This window comes from Bos indicus, chromosome 10, assembly GCF_029378745.1.
Source record: "Bos indicus isolate NIAB-ARS_2022 breed Sahiwal x Tharparkar chromosome 10, NIAB-ARS_B.indTharparkar_mat_pri_1.0, whole genome shotgun sequence".
Taxonomy (NCBI): Eukaryota; Metazoa; Chordata; class Mammalia; order Artiodactyla; family Bovidae; genus Bos; species Bos indicus.
In genome coordinates, this window is record NC_091769.1 from 54,000,009 (window position 1) to 54,020,475 (window position 20,467).

The following is a 20,467-nucleotide window of genomic DNA, read 5'->3' on the forward strand; positions in this document are numbered from 1 at the left end:
ATCACCAACTCAATGGACAGAGTTTTGACAAATTCTGGAAGATAGTGAAGGACAGGAAAGCCTGGTGTGCTGCAGTCCATGGGGTTGCAGAGAATTGGACACAACTTAGTGACTGAACAACAACATATAGGCATGCCTATTTTATCGTGCTTCACTTTATTGTAGTTTACAAATACAACATTTTTTACAAATTGAAGGTTGTGGCAACCCTACATTGAACAAGTCTCTTAGTGCCGTTTCTCCAATAGCATTTGCTTTCATTTCTCTGTCACACTCTGATAATTCTTCATATATTTCAAAATTTCCTGTTATTAGCATATCTGTTATGTTGCTCTGTGATCTTTGATGTCACTGTTGCAACTGTTTGGGGCATCATGTACAACACCCATGTAAGAGAGCAAAGTTAATAAATGTGTGTGTTCTGACTCCTCTACAGACCTGTGTTTCCTCTATCTTGCTCCCTCTCCTCAGGCCTGTTTGCCACGACACAACAATCTTAAAGTTAGGCCAATTAATAACCCTACAAAGGCCTACACGTGTTCAAGTGAAAGGAGGAGTTGTATGCTTTCATTTAAAATCAAAAGCCAGAAATGATTAAGCTAAGTGAGGAAGACACACAGAGAGCTGACACAGGCCCAAAGCTAAGCCTCTTACATCAGTTAACCAAGTTACAAATGCAAAGTTCTAGAAGGAAATTAAAAGTGCTACTCCAGTAAAGGAATGAACGACAGGACAGCAAAACAGCCTTATTGCTGATATGGAGAAAGTTTCAGTGGTCTGCATACAAGATTAAAATGGCCACAACATTCTCTCCAGTGGAAGCTTAATGCAGAGCAAGGCCCAGTGTTCTGCAATTCTGTGAAGGCTGGGAGAGGTGAGGAAGCTGCAGAAGAAAAGTTTGAGGTGAGCAGAGGCTGGTTCATGAAGTTTCAGGAAAGAAGCCATCTTCATAACATATCAGTGCATGGTGAAGAAGCAATGCTGATATAGAAGCTGCAGCAAATTATCCAGAAGATCTAGCTAAGGTCAGTAATAAACATGGCTACACTAAACAACAGATTTTCAGTGTAGACAAAACAGTCTTATACTGGAAGAAGATGCCATCTAGGACTGCCCGTTAAAGAAAACAAGTCAGTGCTTAGCTTCAAAGCTTCAAAGGACAGGCTGACTTTATCACAGGCTAATGTAGCTGGTGACTTTAAGTTGAAGCCAATGCTCATTTACCATTGTGAAAATCCTAGGGCCCTTAAAAATTACGCTAAATCTACCCTGTCTGTCCTCTATAAACAGAACAACAAAGCCTGGAGAGCAGGACACCTGCTGACAAGATGGTTTAGTAAACATTTTAAGCCCACTGTTAAGACCTACTGCTCAGAAAAAAAAGATTCCTTTCGAAACATCACTGCTCACTGATAACACACCTAGTCATCAAGCTCTCTAATGGAGATACATGAGATTCATGTTGTTTTCATGCCTGCTAACACAACATCCATTCTTCAGCCCACTGATCAAGGAGTCGTTTCAACTTTCAAGTATTTTATTTTTTAACGAATACAATTTGTAAGGCTATAGCTGTCATGGATAGTGATTCGTTTGCTGGATCTGGACAAAGTAAATTGAAAGCCTTCTGGAAAAGATTCACCATCCTGGATACCATTAAGAACATTAAGGATTCATGGTAAGAGGTCAAAATATCAACATTAACAGGAATTGGACGAAGTTGATTCCAGTCCTCTTGAATGACTTGGAGGGGTTCAAAACTTCAGTGGAGGAAATAATTGCAGATGTGGTAGAAACGGCAAGAGAACTAGTATTAGAAATTGAACTTAAAAATGTGACTAAATTGATGCAGTTTCAAGATAAAACTTTAACCAATGAGGAGTGCCTTCTTATGAATGAGCAAAGTAGTTTCTTGAGATGGAATTTACTGATGGTAAAGATGCTGTGAATATGCAGTGGCAAGGTTTTGAAAGAACCTTCTAATTTTGAAAGAAGTCCTACTGTGGGTAAAATGCTATCAAATGGCATCACTGCAAGCTACACAGAAATTGTTTGTGAAAGCAAAAGCCTACTGATGCAGCGAACTTCATCTCTGTCTTATTTTAAGAAATTGCCACAGCCACCCCAATCTTCAGCAACCACCATTCTGATCAGTCAGCAACTTCGAGGCATGGGCCTCCCTGATGGATCAGTGGTAAAGAATCTGCCTGCCAAAGCAGGAGACATGGGTTCAATCCCTGATCCGGAAAGATGCCACAAGCCATACAGTGCAAACTAAGCCCAGGAACCACCACTATTGAGCCTGTGCTCTAGAGTCCAGGAATGAAACTACTGAACCTATGTGCCATAACCACTGAAGCCGACACACCTAGTGCCCATGCCCCACAAAAAGAAAAGCCACTACAATGAGAAGTCTATGTAACACAACTAGAGAGTAGCCCCCACTCTCCCAAACTAGAGAACAGCCCATGCAGCAGCAAAGACTCAGCACACCCAAAAATAAACAAATAAATAAAACTACTCTTTAAAAAATAATTGAGGCATGACCCTCCACCAAAAAAAAGATTATGACTTGCTGAACACTCATGTGATGCTTAATATTCTTCAGTGGTAACATATTATTTAATTAAATTCAATATATTTTTAAAGATATAATGCTATTTCACACTTAACAGACTATCAGATCAGATCAGATCAGATCAGTCGCTTAGTCGTGTCTGACTCTTTGCGACCCCATGAATCGCAGCACGCCAGGCCTCCTTGTCCATCACCAGCTCCCGGAGTTCACTCAGACTCACGTCCATTGAGTCAGTGATGCCATCCAGCCATCTCATCCTCTGTTGTCCCCTTCTCCTCTTGCCCCTAATCCCTCCCAGCATCAGAGTCTTTTCCAATGAGTCAACTCTTCCCATGAGGTGGCCAAAGTACTGGAGTTTCAGCTTTAGCATCAGTCCTTCCAAAGAAATCCCAGGGCCGATCTCCTTCAAAATGGACTGGTTGGATCTCCTTGCAGTCCAAGGGACTCTCAAGAGTCTTCTCCAACACCACACTTCAAAAGCATCAATTCTTCAGCACTCAGCCTTTTTCACAGTCCAACTCTAACATCCATACACAACCACAGGAAAAACCATAGCCTTGACTAGACGAACCTTTGTTGGCAAAGTAATGTCTCTGCTTTTGAATATGCTATCTAGGTTGGTCATAACTTTCCTTCCAAGGAGTAAGCGTCTTTTAATTTCATGGCTGCAGTCACCATCTGCAGTGATTTTGGAGCCCCCAAAAATAAAGTCTGACACTGTTTCCATTGTTTCCCCATCTACTTCCCATGAAGTGATGGGACCGGATGCCATGATCTTCGTTTTCTGAATGTTGAACTTTAAGCCAACTTTTTCACTCTCCACTTTCACTTTCATCAAGAGGCTTTTGAGTTCCTTTTCACTTTCGCCATAAGGGTGGTGTCATCTGCATATCTGAGGTGATTGATATTTCTACTGGCAATCGTGATTCCAGCTTGTGTTTCTTCCAGTCCAGCGTTTCTCATGATGTACTCTGCATATAAGTTAAATAAACAGGGTGACAATATACAGCCTTGACGAACTCCTTTTCCTATTTGGAACCAGTCTGTTGTTCCATGTCCAGTTCTAACTGTTGCTTCCTGACCTGCATACAAATTTCTCAAGAGGCAGATCAGGTGGTCTGGTATTCCCATCTCTTTCAGAATTTTCCACAGTGTATTGTGATCCACACAGTCAAAGGCTTTGGCATAGTCAATAAAGCAGAAATAGATGTTTTTCTGGAACTCTTTTGATTTTTCGATGATCCAGCGGATGTTGGCAATTTGATCTCTGGTTCCTCTGCCTTTTAAAGCCAGCTTGAACATCAGGAAGTTCATGGTTCTCATATTGCTGAAGCCTGGCTTGGAGAATTTTGAGCATTACTTTACTAGCATGTAAGATAAGTGCAACTGTACGGTAGTTTGAGCATTCTTTGGCATTGCCTTTCTTTGGGATTGGAATGAAAACTGACCTTTTCCAGTCCTGTGGCCACTGCTGAGTTTTCCAAATTTGCTGGCATATTGAGTGCAGCACTTTCACAGCATCATCTTTCAGGATTTGGAATAGCTCAACTGGAATTTTATCACCTCCCAACTTTTATATGCACTAGAAAACCAAAAAATTCACATGACTCTACTGTGGTATTCACTTTATTGTGACAGTCTGGAACTGAATGTGCAATAATATCTCCAAGGTATGCCTGCATCTTGATAGTGATGGTATTTGTAAAAACTCAAAGAACTATATAGTAAAAATGGTGAATACCTCACTATTTTTATTCAGGTATACCTCAGTAAGCCTGAATTTAAGAAAAACTAGTGAAGAAATAATTTTTCATTGTTTAGTAGCTAAGTTGTGTCTGACTCTCTTGCAACCCCATGGACTGTAGCCTGCCAGGCTCCTCTGTCTATGGGATTTCCCAGGCAAGAATACCGGAGTGGATTGCTATGCCCTCCTCCTGGGGAATCTTACCAACCTAGGGTTAGAACCCATGTTTCCTGCATTGGAGGCAGACTGTTTACCACTGAGGCACCTGGGAAGCCCAAAGAAGTAATACTGAATTAAAAAAAATTAATTCTAAAAAATAGGAGAGAAAGAAAAAAGAAAGAATAGATGAGAGAAATTAAAAGAATAAGTCAATTATATGAGTAATTATATGAAGTGCAAATGGATTAAACACTTCAACTAAACGGCAGATTTCCAGACCAGATTTAAAAAAAAAACTCAAGTGTGTGTTATTACACTTTAAATACGAGTACACAGATTGAAAGCAAAATAATGAAAATATATATCATACAAACCATAATGTAAAGGAAGCTTGTGTGGTTACACTAATATCAGACAAGGTAAACTTCAAGGCAAGAACTGTACTAGAGATATATGGTAGCATTTCCTAAAGATAAAAGCATAAATTCATCAAAGCAACAATTCAAATCCTGACTTTTTACATCCAAAATAACATAGTTTCAAACATGATAAAACAAAAAACGGAGAAATAGACATAACCCCAATTTTAGTTTAATACACCCTTCTCTGGTATGTTAGACTAAAAAAAAAAATTATATGTTATGTAGATTCTTTGAACAAAATTACTAACAAATTTAATCAACTTTATACACTAATCATAAAAAGTGTGTGCCACATTCTGGCCACCTACCTGTGCCACGGACACAGCAGTAGCTAACTGTCCAGCCAGGCAGCAGGGGCAGCGGGAGCTGCTAGGTGGAGAGACCAGTTTTCTCAGTTGGAGCTTGTCACCTCTGTGCCTGGAAGGAGTTTCAGGCATGAGGATAGAGTGGTCATCCACAGCCACCAGTTCAGCCCCGGGCTCCGAGGCCTCCCTACATCTATGTCAATATGTCTATAACAGGATGCCCCCACAGCTACGTCATACATCATTACGTCTGTGATTCGGGAGTCCCCGCAGGCACATCAGACGTCACTGTGTCCGATTCAGGTGCCCCTATAGCTACATCACTCATCACTACTTCTGATATGGGAGTCCCCACAGCCACGTTAGACCTCACTATATCTGTGATACTGGCATCCCCACAGCTACATCAGACGCCACTACGTCTGTGATACTGGCGTCCCTTGAAGCTACGTCATACTTTGCTACGTCAAACGTCACTATGTCTGTGATTTGGGTGCCCCCACAGCCACGTCACTACGTCTGATATGGGTGTTCCCACAGATACGTTACACGTCACTATGTCTGATATGCACGCCCCAACAGTTACATCATGCGTCACTTTGTGATTCCGGTGTCCCCAGAGCTACGTCATATGTCAGTGTGTCTTTGATTCAGGCATCCCCACAGCTACGTCATACATCACTATGTCTGTGATTCGGGTGTCCTCGCAGCCACATCAGACATCACTACATCTGTGATTTGGGCGTCCCCACAGCTACATTAGACGTCACTCTCTGTGATTCGGGCGTCCCCACAGCCACGTCAGACGTCACTACGTCTGTGATGCAGATGTCTCCACAGCTACATCAGATGTCACTATGTCTGTGATCTGGGCGTCCCCACAGCTACATTATAGGTCTATGTTAGAGGTGTCAGGGGGTAATGAGGCTGCTTATAATCATCATCAAGAACTGCCTCCTGGGTCCCTCTGAACCACTGCCACATGTGCTATTCATGTGTCGCTCAGGGCTGTGGGGCTGACTGAGCTCCAAGACCAGCCAGCCTTTAAGGTGGGACTCAATTTAGCTGCAAAGGGGGACATGTGGGGGCAACAAACTTGGTCTCCAGTTCCGCCCATCAGCAGGTGCCCCAGGCCTTTCCCAGCCTCTTGTGCCATTTGGTTACTACTCAGCTGCCTCATCACTTTGGGACTTCCTGTCCTTGGGGTCTTGCTTCCCAGGCCTGATGCCAAGGATTTTGGGCTCTTTCTCCTACCCAGAGCCCTGGGTGCCATCTGCCCCCAGTGGCTCTGGCTCCTCAGAGCTGTAGGATCTGCTGACCAAATCTCACTAATGGATCTTTCTGGCCATTCCTGTTCAGCTGCAGTCCAGCCGTGGTATGGTCTTGTTGGTCATGGAATCTGGAAGTAATTAAGGTTTTATTAGGAATGATAGGGACAAAAATGTCACTTATATATGGAATCTAAAAATGTGATACAAATGAACTTACTTACAAAATAGAGTCAGACATAGAAAACAAACTTACAGTTACCAAAGGGGAAAGGGCAGGGTCATGGAGTATAGATAAATTAGAAGTCTGGGATTAAACAGATATACATTACCAAATAAAAAATAGAAACAAATGAGGTCCTATGGTACAGCACAGGGAAATATGTTCAGTATATTGTAATAATCTATAATGGGTCACAGCCTTATCGTGCCAAGGGGGCTTGTGTAGCTCAATGAAGCTATGAGCTATGTAGTGCAGGGCCACCCAAGACAGATGGGTCATAGTGGAGAGTTCAAACAAAACATGATCCACTTGAGGAAGGACTGGCAAACCACCCCAGTATACTTGTTGTGAGAACCTCATGAACTATATAAAAAGGCAAAAAGATATGACACCAAAAGATGAGCCCTCCAGGTCAGGAGGTGTCTAATATGCTACTGGGAAGAGTGGAGGACAATTACTAATAGTTTCAGAAACAATGAAGCATCTGAGCCAAAGTGGAAACAAAGCTCAGTTATGGATGTGTCTGGTGATGAAAGTAAAATGCAGTGTTGTAAAGAACGGTACTGCATAGGAACCTGGAATGTTAGGCCCATGAATCAAGCCAAATTGGACACAGTCAAGCAGGAGATGGCAAGAGGAAACATCAACATCTTGGGAATCAGTGAATTAAATGGACGGGGATGGGTGAATTTAATTCAGATGACCATTATATCTACTACTATGGGCAAGAATCCCTTAAAAGAAATGAATAAGCCCTCATAGTCAACAAAAGAGTCTGAAATGCAGTACTCGGGACCAACATCAAAAACAACAGGATGATCTCGGTTCATTTCCAACACAAACCAAATAACATCACAGTAATCCAAGTCTATGCCCCAACGACTGATGCTAAAGAAGCTGAAGTTGATCAGTTCTATGAAGACATATAAGACCTCCTAGAACGAACACCAAAAAAAGATGTTCTATTCATCACTGTGGATTGCAATGCAAAAGTAGGAAGTTAAGAAATACCTGGAGTTACAGGCAAGTTTGGCCTTGGAGTACAAAATGAAGCAGGGCTAAGGCTAACTGAATTCTGCCAAGAGAATGCACTGGTCATAGCAAACACCCCTTTCCAACAACACAAGAAACGATTCTACAGATGGACATCACCAAATGGTCAACACCAAAATCAGATTGATTACATTCTTTGTAGCTGAAGATGGAGAAGTTCTATACGGTCAGCAAAAACAAGACCTGGAGCTGACTGTGGCACAGATTATCAGCTCCTTATAGCAAAATTCAGGCTTAAGCTAAAGAAAGCAGGGAAAACCACTCAGCAGTCAAGTACAACCTAAATCAAATCCTCTATTTATACAGTGGAGGTGGCAACTAGATTCAAGGGACTAGATTTGGTAAACAAAGTCCCTGAAGAACTATGAACAGAGGTTTGTAATACTTCACAGGAACCAGTGAACAAAACCATCCCAAAGAAAAAGGAATGCAAAAAGGCAAAGTGGGTATCTGAGGAGGCTTTACAAATAGCTGAGGAAAGAAGATAAGCAAAAAGCAAGAGAGAAAGGGAAAGGTATACTCAACTTAATGCAGAGTTCCAGGGAATAGCAAGGAGAGACAACCCCGAATACTCATTGGAAGGACTGATGCTGAAGCTGAAGCTCCAATACTTTGGTGACCTGATGCAAACAGCCAACTCATTGGAAAAGACACTAGTGCTGGGAAAGATTGAAAGCAGAAAGAGAAGAGAGCAACAGAGGATGAAATGGTTGGATGGCAACACTGATTCAACAGACATGAACTTGGGCAAACTCCAGGAGATGTGAGACTCAGAGAGACCTGATATGCTGCAGTTTGTGGGGTCACAGTCAGACAGGACGTGGTGACTGAACAACAATAAGCAACTGTAGAATACAATCTCTTTTCACGTGCTCATGAAATATTTACCAAAATGTACTATATGGTATGCATAAAACAAGTCTGAAAAAACTTCAGAAAGTTAAAATCACCTAAGGCATGTTCTCATGCTATGGTGGAATAAAACTAGAAATCAATTAATAGATAACTAGAAACTCTTGATAACATTTAGAAATTAACCAACACTCTTCTAAATAACCCAGTAGTCAGGAAAGCACAATGAAAATCAAATATTGAAAATGAAACACACCAAAATATATAGGATATAGCTAAAAAAGCATGTGTTAGTTATTATTTATTGCCTTTCCCTTCCAAGTTCCACCTATTAGGTTGTTTTGTGAAAATAGGTTTGGGCCCTTTATATATTTCCCCTTGCCAACTGGAACTTTGCCATCAGAGGGCACTGTAAATACACTGCAGGAGGAGAGTTTTTGCTTCCTCGTTCTGGTGTGCTGGCTGGGCAAACTTTGCTAGGATTCATTGCTCTCCCCTACTCTAAACTTGAATAGTCCACTGTGGCAGCAGCATTTAGCAGCCAAGAGCTTCCCCTGGCATGTTCTGTAGCAAAGGCCCTTCGGTGAAACATGTCTGTGAAGTTGTTCCTGGCACCCCACTGGGTGGATTTCCAGGGTGTATCTTAGCACGATGCACCAGAGTAACTTTTCTGCCATCTAGTGAGCCACACTCTGCCTTCTACAGAAAGGTCTGGGTCTCAGGTCTTAGTGGGCCTCCTCTTTGTTGTCTCAGTTCTGGGTGAGGGGGAGAAGTGGGGGGGAGATAGGTGGTAGGAGCTATTCCTTGTATCTACTATTTCCGTATTCTTTAGAATCCTCTTTACTTCTTGCTAACCAACCCCTCATTACTGCAATCCCTTGGTATGGCTAATAAATTCTTTACTGTCTGAGCCACCAGTAAAGTCCAGTAATACCTTATATTATTAATAAAATCTTTCTGTTGAAATTACTGTGTTCTTAACTCTCTCCTGAATCGACCTATTGATTCACAGTGCTTAGAATGAAGATGACTTTAAGTGCATATATTGGCGGGGTTGGGGGGAGTTAAAAATCAATTTCTAAGTTACCATCTCAAGAAGTTAGAAAAAGAATAAAAATATGGAAAGAAACTAATAAAAGTGAAAACATATATTGAAAAAAACAGTAGGCTCAGGACTTCCCTGGTGGTCCAGTGGTTGACAGTCTGCCTTCCAGTGCAGGGAACACAGGTTTGATCCCTAATCAGGAAACTAAGCTCCCACATGTCACAGGGAAGCTGAGCTCATGACCACAATTAGAGAGAAGCCCACAAGCCACAAAAAAAGATCCCAAGTGCCACAACTCAGACCTGACAAAGTCAAAAATAAAAATAAACATTTTTTAACAGAAAAAAAACTCACATAAATAGGCAAAAATAAAAAATCAACAGAGTCAAGATTTGTTCTTTCAGAATATCAATAAACTTGATAAATTCTTGGCAAAACCAATCAAGAAAAAGAAAGTATAAACTGCTAACCTCAGAGAAAAAGGAAGACATCACTGCAGACCCTATAGACATAAAAAGATAATGCAGGGTCATGATGAGTAGTTTAATATAAATAAATTTAACAAACTAAATAAAACTGATGCTTTTCTTTAAAATCACAAGTTATCTAAATTGACAGAAGAAAAATTTTTTAAAAATTTGAATAGTTGTTAAATATAATAAATCCAGAGGGGTCCAGATCAAGATGGCACAGTAAGAAGAATAGATTTTCTACAATTAAGAATAGAAAGAAAAGGCCACATCCAGACAGGTAGAAGGGACAGAGACTTGGTCTACTCAGAATCCATACCCACTATGCTGTGACCCACAAGTGGGAGAGATTTCACAACCACAGAGGTTTCCCCTGAGAAGTGTGGGGTCTGAGCTCCCCACACTAGTCTCCATGGCCCAGAAAATCTGCACCAGGAAAATGAGCCCTCATAACATTTAGCACTGAAAACCAGCATGGATTATGTCTGGGAGAGTTGGTGGGCTTTTGGGAAACCAAGACTTGGCCCTGAAGGGCTCATGCACAAAATCACTCACTCTAATACCCAGTACAGAGGCAGCATCTTGAAAAGCACCTGGATCTCACAAGAAGGAGATTTAGTGACAAGTTTTAGGGCATCTCACACACTAGTAAAGTAATGCTCAAAATTCTCCAAGCCAGGCTTCAACAATACGTGAACTGTGAACTTCCAAATGTTCAAGCTGGTTTTAGAAAAGGCAAAGGAAACAGAGATCAAATTGCCAACATCTGCTGGATCATAGAAAAAGCAAGAGACTTCCAGAAAAATATCTATTTCTGCTTTATTGACTATGCCAAAAGCCTTTGACTGTGTGGATCACAATAAACTGTAGAAAATTCTGAAAGAGATGGGAATACCAAACCACCTGACCTGGCACTTGAGAAACCTGTATGCAGGTCAGGAAGCAACAGTTAGAAGTGGACATGGAACAACAGACTGGTTCCAAATAGGAAAAGGAGTACGTCAAGGCTGTATATTGTCACCGTGCTTATTTAACTTCTATGCAGAGTACATCATGAGAAACACTGGGCTGGAAGAAGCACAAGCTGGAATCAAGATTGCCGGGAGAAATATCAATAACCTCAGATATGCAGATGACACCACCCTTATGGCAGAAAGTGAAGAACTAAAGAGCCTCTTGATGAAAGTGAAAGAGGAGAGTGAAAAAGTTGGCTTAAAGCTCAACATTCAGAAAACTAAGATCATGACATCCAGTCCCATCACTTTATGGCAAATAGATAGAGAAACAGTGGAAACAGTGGCAGACTTTATTTTGGGGGGCTCCAAAATCTCTGCAGATGGTGAGTGCAGCCATGAAATTAAAAGATGCTTACTCCTTGGAAGAAAAGTTATGACCAACCTAGACAGCCTATTAAAAGGTAGAGACATTACTTTGTCAACAAAGGTCCATCTAGTCAAGGCTATGGTTTTTCCAGCAGTCATGTATGGATGTGAGAGTTGGACTATAAAGAAAGCTGAGCACAGAAGAAATGATGCTTTGAACTGTGAACTGTGGTGTTGGAGAAGACTCTTGAGAGTCCCTTGGACTGCAAGGAGATTCAACCAGTCCATCCTAAAGGAGATCAGGCCTGGGTGTTCATTGGAAGGACTGATGCTGAAGCTGAAACTCCAATACTTTGGCCACCTGATGCAAAGAGCTGACTCATTTGAAAATCCCTGATGCTGGGAAAGACTGAGGGCAGGAGGAGAAGGGGATGACAGAGGATGAGATGGTTGGATGGCATCACCGACTCAATGGACTTGGGTTTGGGTAGACTCCGGGAGTTGGTGATGGACAGGGAGGCCTGGCATGCTGCAGCTCATGGGGTTGCAAAGAGTCAGACATGACTGAGCGACTGAACTGAAGTGAACAGACTTAATGCAATCCCTATCAAAATACCAATGGCATTTTTCATGGAACTGGAACAAATAATTCTAAAATTTGTATGAAAGCACAAATGAGTTTGAATTGCAAAAGCAATTTTAAGAAAGAACATGTTCTTGGATATGGAGACTCCATTGGATAAAGATGTTGACTACTCCAAAATTAGTTCACTGACTCAATACAGTCACTGTCGAGTTCCAATCAAAATTTTCTGTGGATATTTATTAAGGAATTCTAAAATTTATATGGGCTTCCCAAGTGACTCATCTGGTAAAGAATCTGCCTGCAATGTGGGAGATCTGGGCTCAATCCCTGGGTTGGGAAGATCCCCTGGAGAAGGAAAGGCTACCCATTCCAAAATTTTATATGGAAATGCAAACAACTTACAAAGCCAAAAATCAGAAAGAAAAATTGTTGGAAGATTTACAATGTCAGATGTCAAGACTTAGCATAAACCTATGATATTTAAGAGCGTGTGATACTGGTGCAGTGATTGATAAACAGACAGTGAAACAGAAGAGAGAGTCTGGAAATGGCTATGCCTACACAGTAGCCTGATATACGACAAAGGTGCTACTGCAATTTTGTGGTAATGAGATTTTATTTTAAAAAACTGATGCTGAAGCAATTGGATAATTCATATGCAACAGACTTTAACCTTATTTTACACCATTTACAAAACTTAATTCTGATTGGATTATAAGCCTAATATGAAAGTAAATAATTTTCTAGAAGAAGGGTTAGTAAATTTTTCCTGTAAAAGACAAGATAATCAATATTTTCAACTTTGTGGGCCACATGGTCTCTGTTGGAACTACTCAACTCTGCTGTTGTAGCATAAAGTAGCCATAGAGAATACATAAATAAATTGGAATGGCTGTGTTCCAGTAAAAATTTATTTACAAAAACAGGTGGCAGGCCACATGAGCCATATTCTGCTGATCCTTGTTCCAGAAGACAACATAGAATAATACCATGACCTTGATATAGGCAGTGATTTCTTAAATAAGAGCAAAAAAACCATGAACAATAAAAGACAAATTCTGAAATTCTGTTTATCAAAGTACACCATCAAGAGCGTGAATCACCAAGACATGGACTAAGAGAAGATATTTGTGATACATATGCATATATATATGCATGTATATATAAACATATCATAGATATAGCATATATATCCAAAAAATATATCTGCAATATCTAAAGAATGTCAACAAATTAAAAAGAAAAAGATAAAACAACTCAATGGAGAAAAACAGCTCAAAGAAAATGAGAAAAAACTTGAGCAGCCATTTCACAAAAGAGACTATCAGCATGGACATAAGTACATGAAAATATATTCCATATGATTAATTATCATGGAAATGCAAATTAAAAAAACACAATGTAATATCAGTACACACTTATTGAAATGGCTAAAATGAAAAGAATTGACAGTATGAAGTAGTAGCCAGAATATGGATCAACTAGAACTGGAACTTTCATATACACTAACAAAAATGTAAATTGTAACAACCACCCTGAATCACTCTACTAAAACCCCCTCTATGACCCAGGAGTTTCAGTGCTAGGTATATGAGAGAAATGCACGAATACTGCAGAAGATCTGTACAAGGTTGGCCACAGCAGTTTTCTTCCTAATAGCTGGAAATAACTCTAATGTCTGTCAAGGGAGGATGGATAACTAAATTGTGGTATATTCAAACAGTGGGATACTACAAACAATAAAAAAGAACTGATAACATGGATTAGTATAGTAGACATGATCTGTAACAAAAGAAAGCCAGACACAAAATTGAAGTAAGCTGTATGATTCTACTTCTATGAACTTCTGGGACAGATAAAATAATCTGTGGTGGCAGGTACAATACAGGAGCACAATGGAGTGTCCTGGGGAGAAGAAATATTCTACATCTTGATCTAGGCAGTGGCTACATAAGTAATACACGTGTTAACATTCACTGGGCTATATATACTTTTGGTTTTGCACTTTAGTCTCTGAATGTTAAAACTCAAAAAAAAACTTTAATAAAACAGAAAAATTTACAGGAATATATTTTCACTGAAAGATTCAAACAACACTGAAATAGAGAGACTAAGCCATTAGCCTTACCTCTTTCCTGTCCCTCGTTCTTGCTGTCCTCCCAAAACAATCCTACTTCCAATTTATTTTTATGCATTTACATGCACATATATGTGTAATATTTAAAAATTCATGCTTTATAATAATTTTATTTTTATCCTAAAAATTCATCTCTCAGCCCTTTCTGTTGAATACATATCAGTTTCATTTTAATAGCTGGATAGCATTCTATTGTATCAATGTAACATAATTGAGTAATTTCCCTACTAGCGGATATACAAATTATTTCTAATTTTTCATTATTTGAAACAATGCTGCAACAAACTTTCTTAAAATTTCTTGGTGCACACAAACAAATATTTTTTGTGCATTATGAACAATTAATTTTGTTTGGCTAAAACAGCAGCAACAAAACTGTTGAGAAAAGAAAATTGTAGAGTAAAAATTTTGGTAAATTCTGCTAAATTGCTTTCTAAGAAAGCCTTACAAATTACATTCTGACCAACTATATATGAAAATACCTGTTTCCACACATTTTTAATAAACACTAGATATTATCAATCTCTTAAAAAGTTGCCAGTTCTAAGGGGGAAAAATGCAATTCTTTGTTATTTTAAATTATTTTTAGTCATTATTTAAATTTCTTCTTACTGAAGTGGTTATTTAGATCCTTGGCACATGTCTTTATTAGGTTGTTTACATTTTTTCTTATCAATTTTGGAGTGTTCCTTATTAAATGTAATAATACATATTTTGAAAATATTTCCTCCTTGTTTGCCATTTCTTTCTTTTTCTTATTCCATAGCATTAGCCAGGACTCTCAGAACAATATTGAAAAAACTTTAGTGGGAAATCTTGCAATATTTACTTAGGTATGATGCTTGTAGCTCAGATGGTAAAAGAACCTGCCTGCAATGCAGGAGACCCATGTTTGATCCCTGCATTGGGAAGATCCCCTGAAGAAGGGAATGTCAACCCCCTCCAGTATTTTTGCCTGGAGAATTCCATGGACAGAGAAGCCTGGCAGGCTATAGTCCATGGGGCTCCAAAGAGTCGGACATGACTGAGTGACTAACACATACTCAAAAATTGTGTATGCAGATATCTTTCATTAAAACAAAGAAGTTTCTTTCTACTTCTGGTTTGCAAAAGTCATTTTCTTTCTAATCAAAAATAGATGTCAAATTGTATCAAATGCTTTTTGCATTTCTTAAGATAATTATATCACTTTATTTTGAATGTACTGACTTGCATTAATATATTCTGAATTTCGAAGCAGTCTTGAATACCTTAGATAAATCCTTCCTTAGTTCAGTTCAGTTCAGTTCAGTTGCTCAGTCCTGTCCGACTCTTTGTGACCCCATGAATCGCAGCACACCAGGCCTCCCTGTCCATCACCAACTCCCGGACTTCACTCAGACTCATGAGCATTGAGTCAGTGATGCCATCCAGCCATCTCATCCTCTGTCGTCCCCTTCTCCTCCTGCCCCCAATCCCTCCCAGCATCAGAGTCTTTTCCAATGAGTCAACTCTTTGCATAAGGTGGCCACAGTACTGGAGTTTCAGCTTTATCATCATTCCTTCCAAAGAAATCCCAGGGCTGATCTCCTTCAGAATGGACTGGTTGGATCTCCTTGCAGTCCAAGGGACTCTCAAGAGTCTTCTCCAACACCACAGTGCAAAAGCATCAATTCTTCAGCACTCAGCCTTCTTCACAGTCCAACTCTCACATCCATACATGACCACTGGAAAAACCATAGCCTTGACTAGACGAACCTTTGTTGGCAAAGTAATGTCTCTGTTTTTGAATATGCTATCTAGGTTGGTCATAACTTTCCTTCCAAGGAGTAAGCGTCTTTTAATTTCATGGCTGCAGTCACCATCTGCAGTGATTTTGGAGCCCCCAAAAATAAAGTCTGACACTGTTTCCACTGTTTCCCCATCTACTTCCCATGAAGTGATGGGACCGGATGCCATGATCTTCGTTTTCTGAATGTTGAGCTTTAAGCCAACTTTTTCACTCTCCTCTTTCACTTTCATCAAGAGGCTTTTTAGTTCCTTTTCACTTTCTGCCATAAGGGTGGTGTCATCTGCATATCTGAGGTTACTGATATTTCTCCCGGCAATCTTGATTCCAGCTTGTGTTTCTTCCAGTCCAGCGTTTCTCATGATGTACTCTGCATATAAGTTAAATAAGCAGGGTGACACTACACAGCCTTGACGTACTCCTTTTCCTATTTGGAACCAGTCTGTTGTTCCATGTCCAGTCCTGTTGCTTCCTGACCTGCATACAAATTTCTCAAGAGGCAGGTCAGGTGGTTTGGTATTCCCATCTCTTTCAGAATTTTCTACAGTTTATTGTGATCCACACAGTCAAAAGCTTTGGCATAGTGAATAAAGCAGAAATAGATGTTTTTCTGGAACTCTTGCTTTTTCCATGATCCAGCGGATGTTGGCAATTTGATCTCTGGTTCCTCTGCCTTTTCTAAAACCAGCTTAAACATCAGGAAGTTCATGGTTCATGTATTGCTGAAGCCTGGCTTGGAGAATTTTGAGCATTACTTTACTAGCGTGTGAGATGAGAGCAATTGTGCGGTAGTTTGAGCATTCTTTGGCATTGCCTTTCTTTGGGATTGGAATGAAAACTGACCTTTTGCAGTCCTGTGGCCACTGCTGAGTTTTCCAAATTTGCTGGCATATTGAGTGCAGCACTTTCACAGCATCATCTTTCAGGATTTGAAATAGCTCAACTGGAATTCCATCACCTCCACTAGCTTTGTTCGTACTGATGCTTTCTAAGGCCCACTTGACTTCACATTCCAGGATGTCTGGCTCTAGGTGAGTGATCACACCATCATGATTATCTGGGTCATGAAGATCTTTTTTATACAGTTCTTCTGTGTATTCTTGCCACCTCTTCTTAATATCTTCTGCTTGGTCCATACCATTTCTGTACTTTATCCAGCCCATCTTTGCATGAAATGTTCCCTTGGTATCTCTAATTTTCTTGAAGAGATCTCTAGTCTTTCCCATTCTGTTGTTTTTCTCTATTTCTTTGCATTGATTGCTGAAGAAGGCTTTCTTATCTCTTCTTGCTATTAGTTATGACATTTAAAAAATACAATTCTGGATTCATTCTACTAATACTTAAGATACCTAAATATGTGTTCATAAGTGAGTGTATGCTTTTTTTGTCAGTTTTAAATTTCAGACCATGTCAGCTCCAATGTAAATGGGTTAGAAAATTTTTTACTTTTTTCAAGGCGTTAGATTGCTATAATCAGTATAGCATATTCCTTACTTATAGAACCTTCTTTGTTTGGTGTCCTTTTATGAAAGAGCTTTGAATACCTTTTCAGTGCTCTCAGTGTTTGTATTGTTGCTTGTTGTTTTAAGGTGAACATTCCTCCATGGGTCAATTTTGGTGATTTCTGTTTTCCAGAAACTTTTTTAGTCTAGATTTTTCTGATTTATTATCTTAAATTTAGAATTTATCTCAGACTTTTTAAGAATCTACTCTATATTTATAATGTCCCTTCTCATTTCAAATGTTGATAATTTTTTTTAAACCTTGATTAGACATACTAGACTTTTTATATTTTTGATTCTTTTCAGTTTTATTAAAATTTACTCATTTCATTCATTTCTGTTTTGTTTTTTTTTAGTAATACTTTCCTGGTATGTTTAAATTTTTATCCCTTTAGCTTCTTGAGCTATATGTATGATTTGCTTCTATTCACTCTTTTCTTATTTTCTAATGTATGCACCCAAGGCTATATATTTTCTCTGAGTATGTATAGATTTTGAATTGTATTGATCTCATCGTTCTTCTTGTTGTAATGGTTAAATACACTGGCTCCAGACTATACTGCTGCTGCTGCTAAGTCATGTCTGACTCTGTGCAACCCCATAGACAGCAACCCACCAGGCTCCCCCATCCCTGGTATTCTCCAGGCAAGAACGCTGGAGTGAGTTGCCATTTCCTTCTCCAATGCATGAAGGGAAAAGTGAAAGTGAAGTCGCTCAGTTCAAACCCCAACTCTGTCATCTATGTGCCCTTGGGCAGGTTATTTAACAGAGTTCTGTGTTTCAGTTCCTCATCTGTGAAAAGAGATGATAACGGAATCAACTTCTCAGGATTATTGCAATAATAAAATGAGACAATCAAAGTAGATCACTCAGCACAAAACTGGTTGTATAATAATGTTGAATAAATTTTGGTATCATTATTTTTAACTAATCAATAACTTCATTTTACATTTCTTTTCACTACAGTTATTCTAAGTTAAAGATGTGGGTTTTTATTTCCAAGTTATAAAAACTGTATTCTTTTGTTTACTAATTTCAAATTTTATTGCAGTGTGATCAAAGAATGTGAACTGAATGATTTCTTATCTGGGAATTTATTAACATTTTCCTTGTGTTTTAGAAGGTAGTTAATGTTGCATGTGTGTTTGATGAGATTATGCATTCACCATTATAGTGTACAAAGTCCTTTACACCTATTCAGTCAAGTTCCTTTATTGTGTTATTCAAATCCTCACTACTCTTGCTTACTTTTTTCCTACTTCATCTGTCAGTTTTTGAGTTGAAGTCTTCCAAAATAGCTGTGTATTTTTCATTCCTATCTGTATTTCTATCAGTTTTTACTTCATATATTATAAACATGACTTTTGGTGTTATATTGTTAGGTTTGTAAAGATTCATTATTAATTGGCCTTCTTATGGAATTGTATCTTTTGTCAACATAAATGTTCTTTATCTTGTCAAATCCTCTTTACATTAAATTCCTTTTTCTTAGTCTGACATTAAAATGTTACCACACGTGTTATCTATTTTTAGTTGTTAGGCTTATTTATCTTTGTATGTTTTTTTCTTTTCAAACTTCTTTTTAGATGTATTTCTTCTAAATATCTTATGATTAGACATGTTATTATTTTACAGAATTTGAAATTTTCTGTCTTTGCTTAGGAAATTATATCCATTTGTCATATATTTTGATTACTGGTGATTTGACATTTTTCCTGCCATCTGGTTGTGTGTGTTTTACACACTTTCAGAACTTCCCTCTTATCTCTTCATCATGCCTTGTCTCTGCCATCTTTATGTTGTCTTCATCCAAAACAGAAGTGGCCTACAGGCCAAATTTGTCCTGCTTCCTGTTTTGTAAATAAAGTTTTATTGGAACAAAACAGGCTCATTCAATCACATATTATCTATGGCTGTTTTCACACTATAGAGCAGAGCTGAGCAGTTGAGTCAGAGCCTGTATGGACCACAAAGCTGAGAAAATTTACTCTCTGGCCTTTTATAGAAAAAGTCTGCCAGCATATAGTATAGGTTTTAATTTTATGTTATTAATTTTAAACATATACCATAATTAGGCAAGTTAACTAGTTTCTTTCCTCTTCACTGTTCCTTTAATATCTTCATCTTTCTTGGATTCATTACTTATTTTATTAAACTTCATCCAATAGCCAGTTATCCTTTAAAGAAATTTCTATTGGTGATACACATCTGTTGAGTTTTCTTATTTTGGAAATCTTGTTCTTAATCTCTAAGATCACTATTTGCTTCCACTAATTTAATAACATCCTAATCTCTTTGAAGATAATTGTTATAATACTTATAAGTATGTATTTTACTTATATTTTTCTGAAAGTTATAAGATGAAATTTATAAAACAAATGTCTACATATCTTTTCATTTATCTTTCCACAGGTATTTTTTCAGTATTTAGAGAGTTTGATACATGTACAAACTTGTATTATTATTATATCTTGCATTGATTATTCTTGTACTTTGTAAATGAAAATTCCTGTTAGAGCTCTACTTTCACTTAATGTGAGTTGACTCTGGTGATTATAGGAGAAGAGAAGGACATTCTGCTGGATTTCAGAGTGAGGGGTCTTCCCACCCCTCCTGAAGTCCATTGCTATTGTTCTATCTTTAGCTCCCAGGACTTATGGGCTCACTGCTTTAATCTGTGGACAGTTCTAAACAGGAAAAGGGAAGATCAGCAGTCCAGCTACTACAAATGCAGTGTCTCCATTCACTGCCCTAATCATTACCCCAGCACCCTCTACTCATTGAATCTCTTTGAAATAGAAGCATCCCTGAAATTGCTTCTATTCCTGTAGTAGTTTTAAGCTTAGGAGTGTTTGAGGTTCAGGTGCTCTAGTTTATTTCCCTAAGGCCTGATGTTACTGCTGGTTAGTTGCTAAGTCGTGCCCAACTCTTTTGTGATCCCATGGACTGTACTCCACCAGGTCCCTCCATTTGTGGAATTTCCCAGGCAAGAATACTAGAGTGGGTTGCCATTTCCTCCTCCAGGGCATCTTC

General features: G+C 38.9%; 1 protein-coding gene and 1 pseudogene across 3 annotated transcripts in view; one reads left to right on the forward strand and one right to left on the reverse strand.

Moving 5' to 3' along the window:
- Positions 1–2,278, forward strand: part of LOC139185462 (tigger transposable element-derived protein 1-like) — a 61,612-nt pseudogene extending 59,334 nt beyond the window's left edge.
- TEX9 (testis expressed 9) overlaps positions 1–20,467 on the reverse strand; it is a 237,233-nt gene that overhangs the window by 204,188 nt on the left and 12,578 nt on the right. Inside the window, exon 2 of one of the 3 annotated variants that reach the window (XM_070796694.1) lies at positions 5,212–5,320. The exons of the other annotated variants lie outside the window; for them this stretch is intronic. The gene's annotated coding sequence lies outside the window, so the exon portion shown is untranslated. The remainder of the gene's footprint in view (positions 1–5,211; positions 5,321–20,467) is intronic. 3 annotated transcript variants of the gene reach the window in all.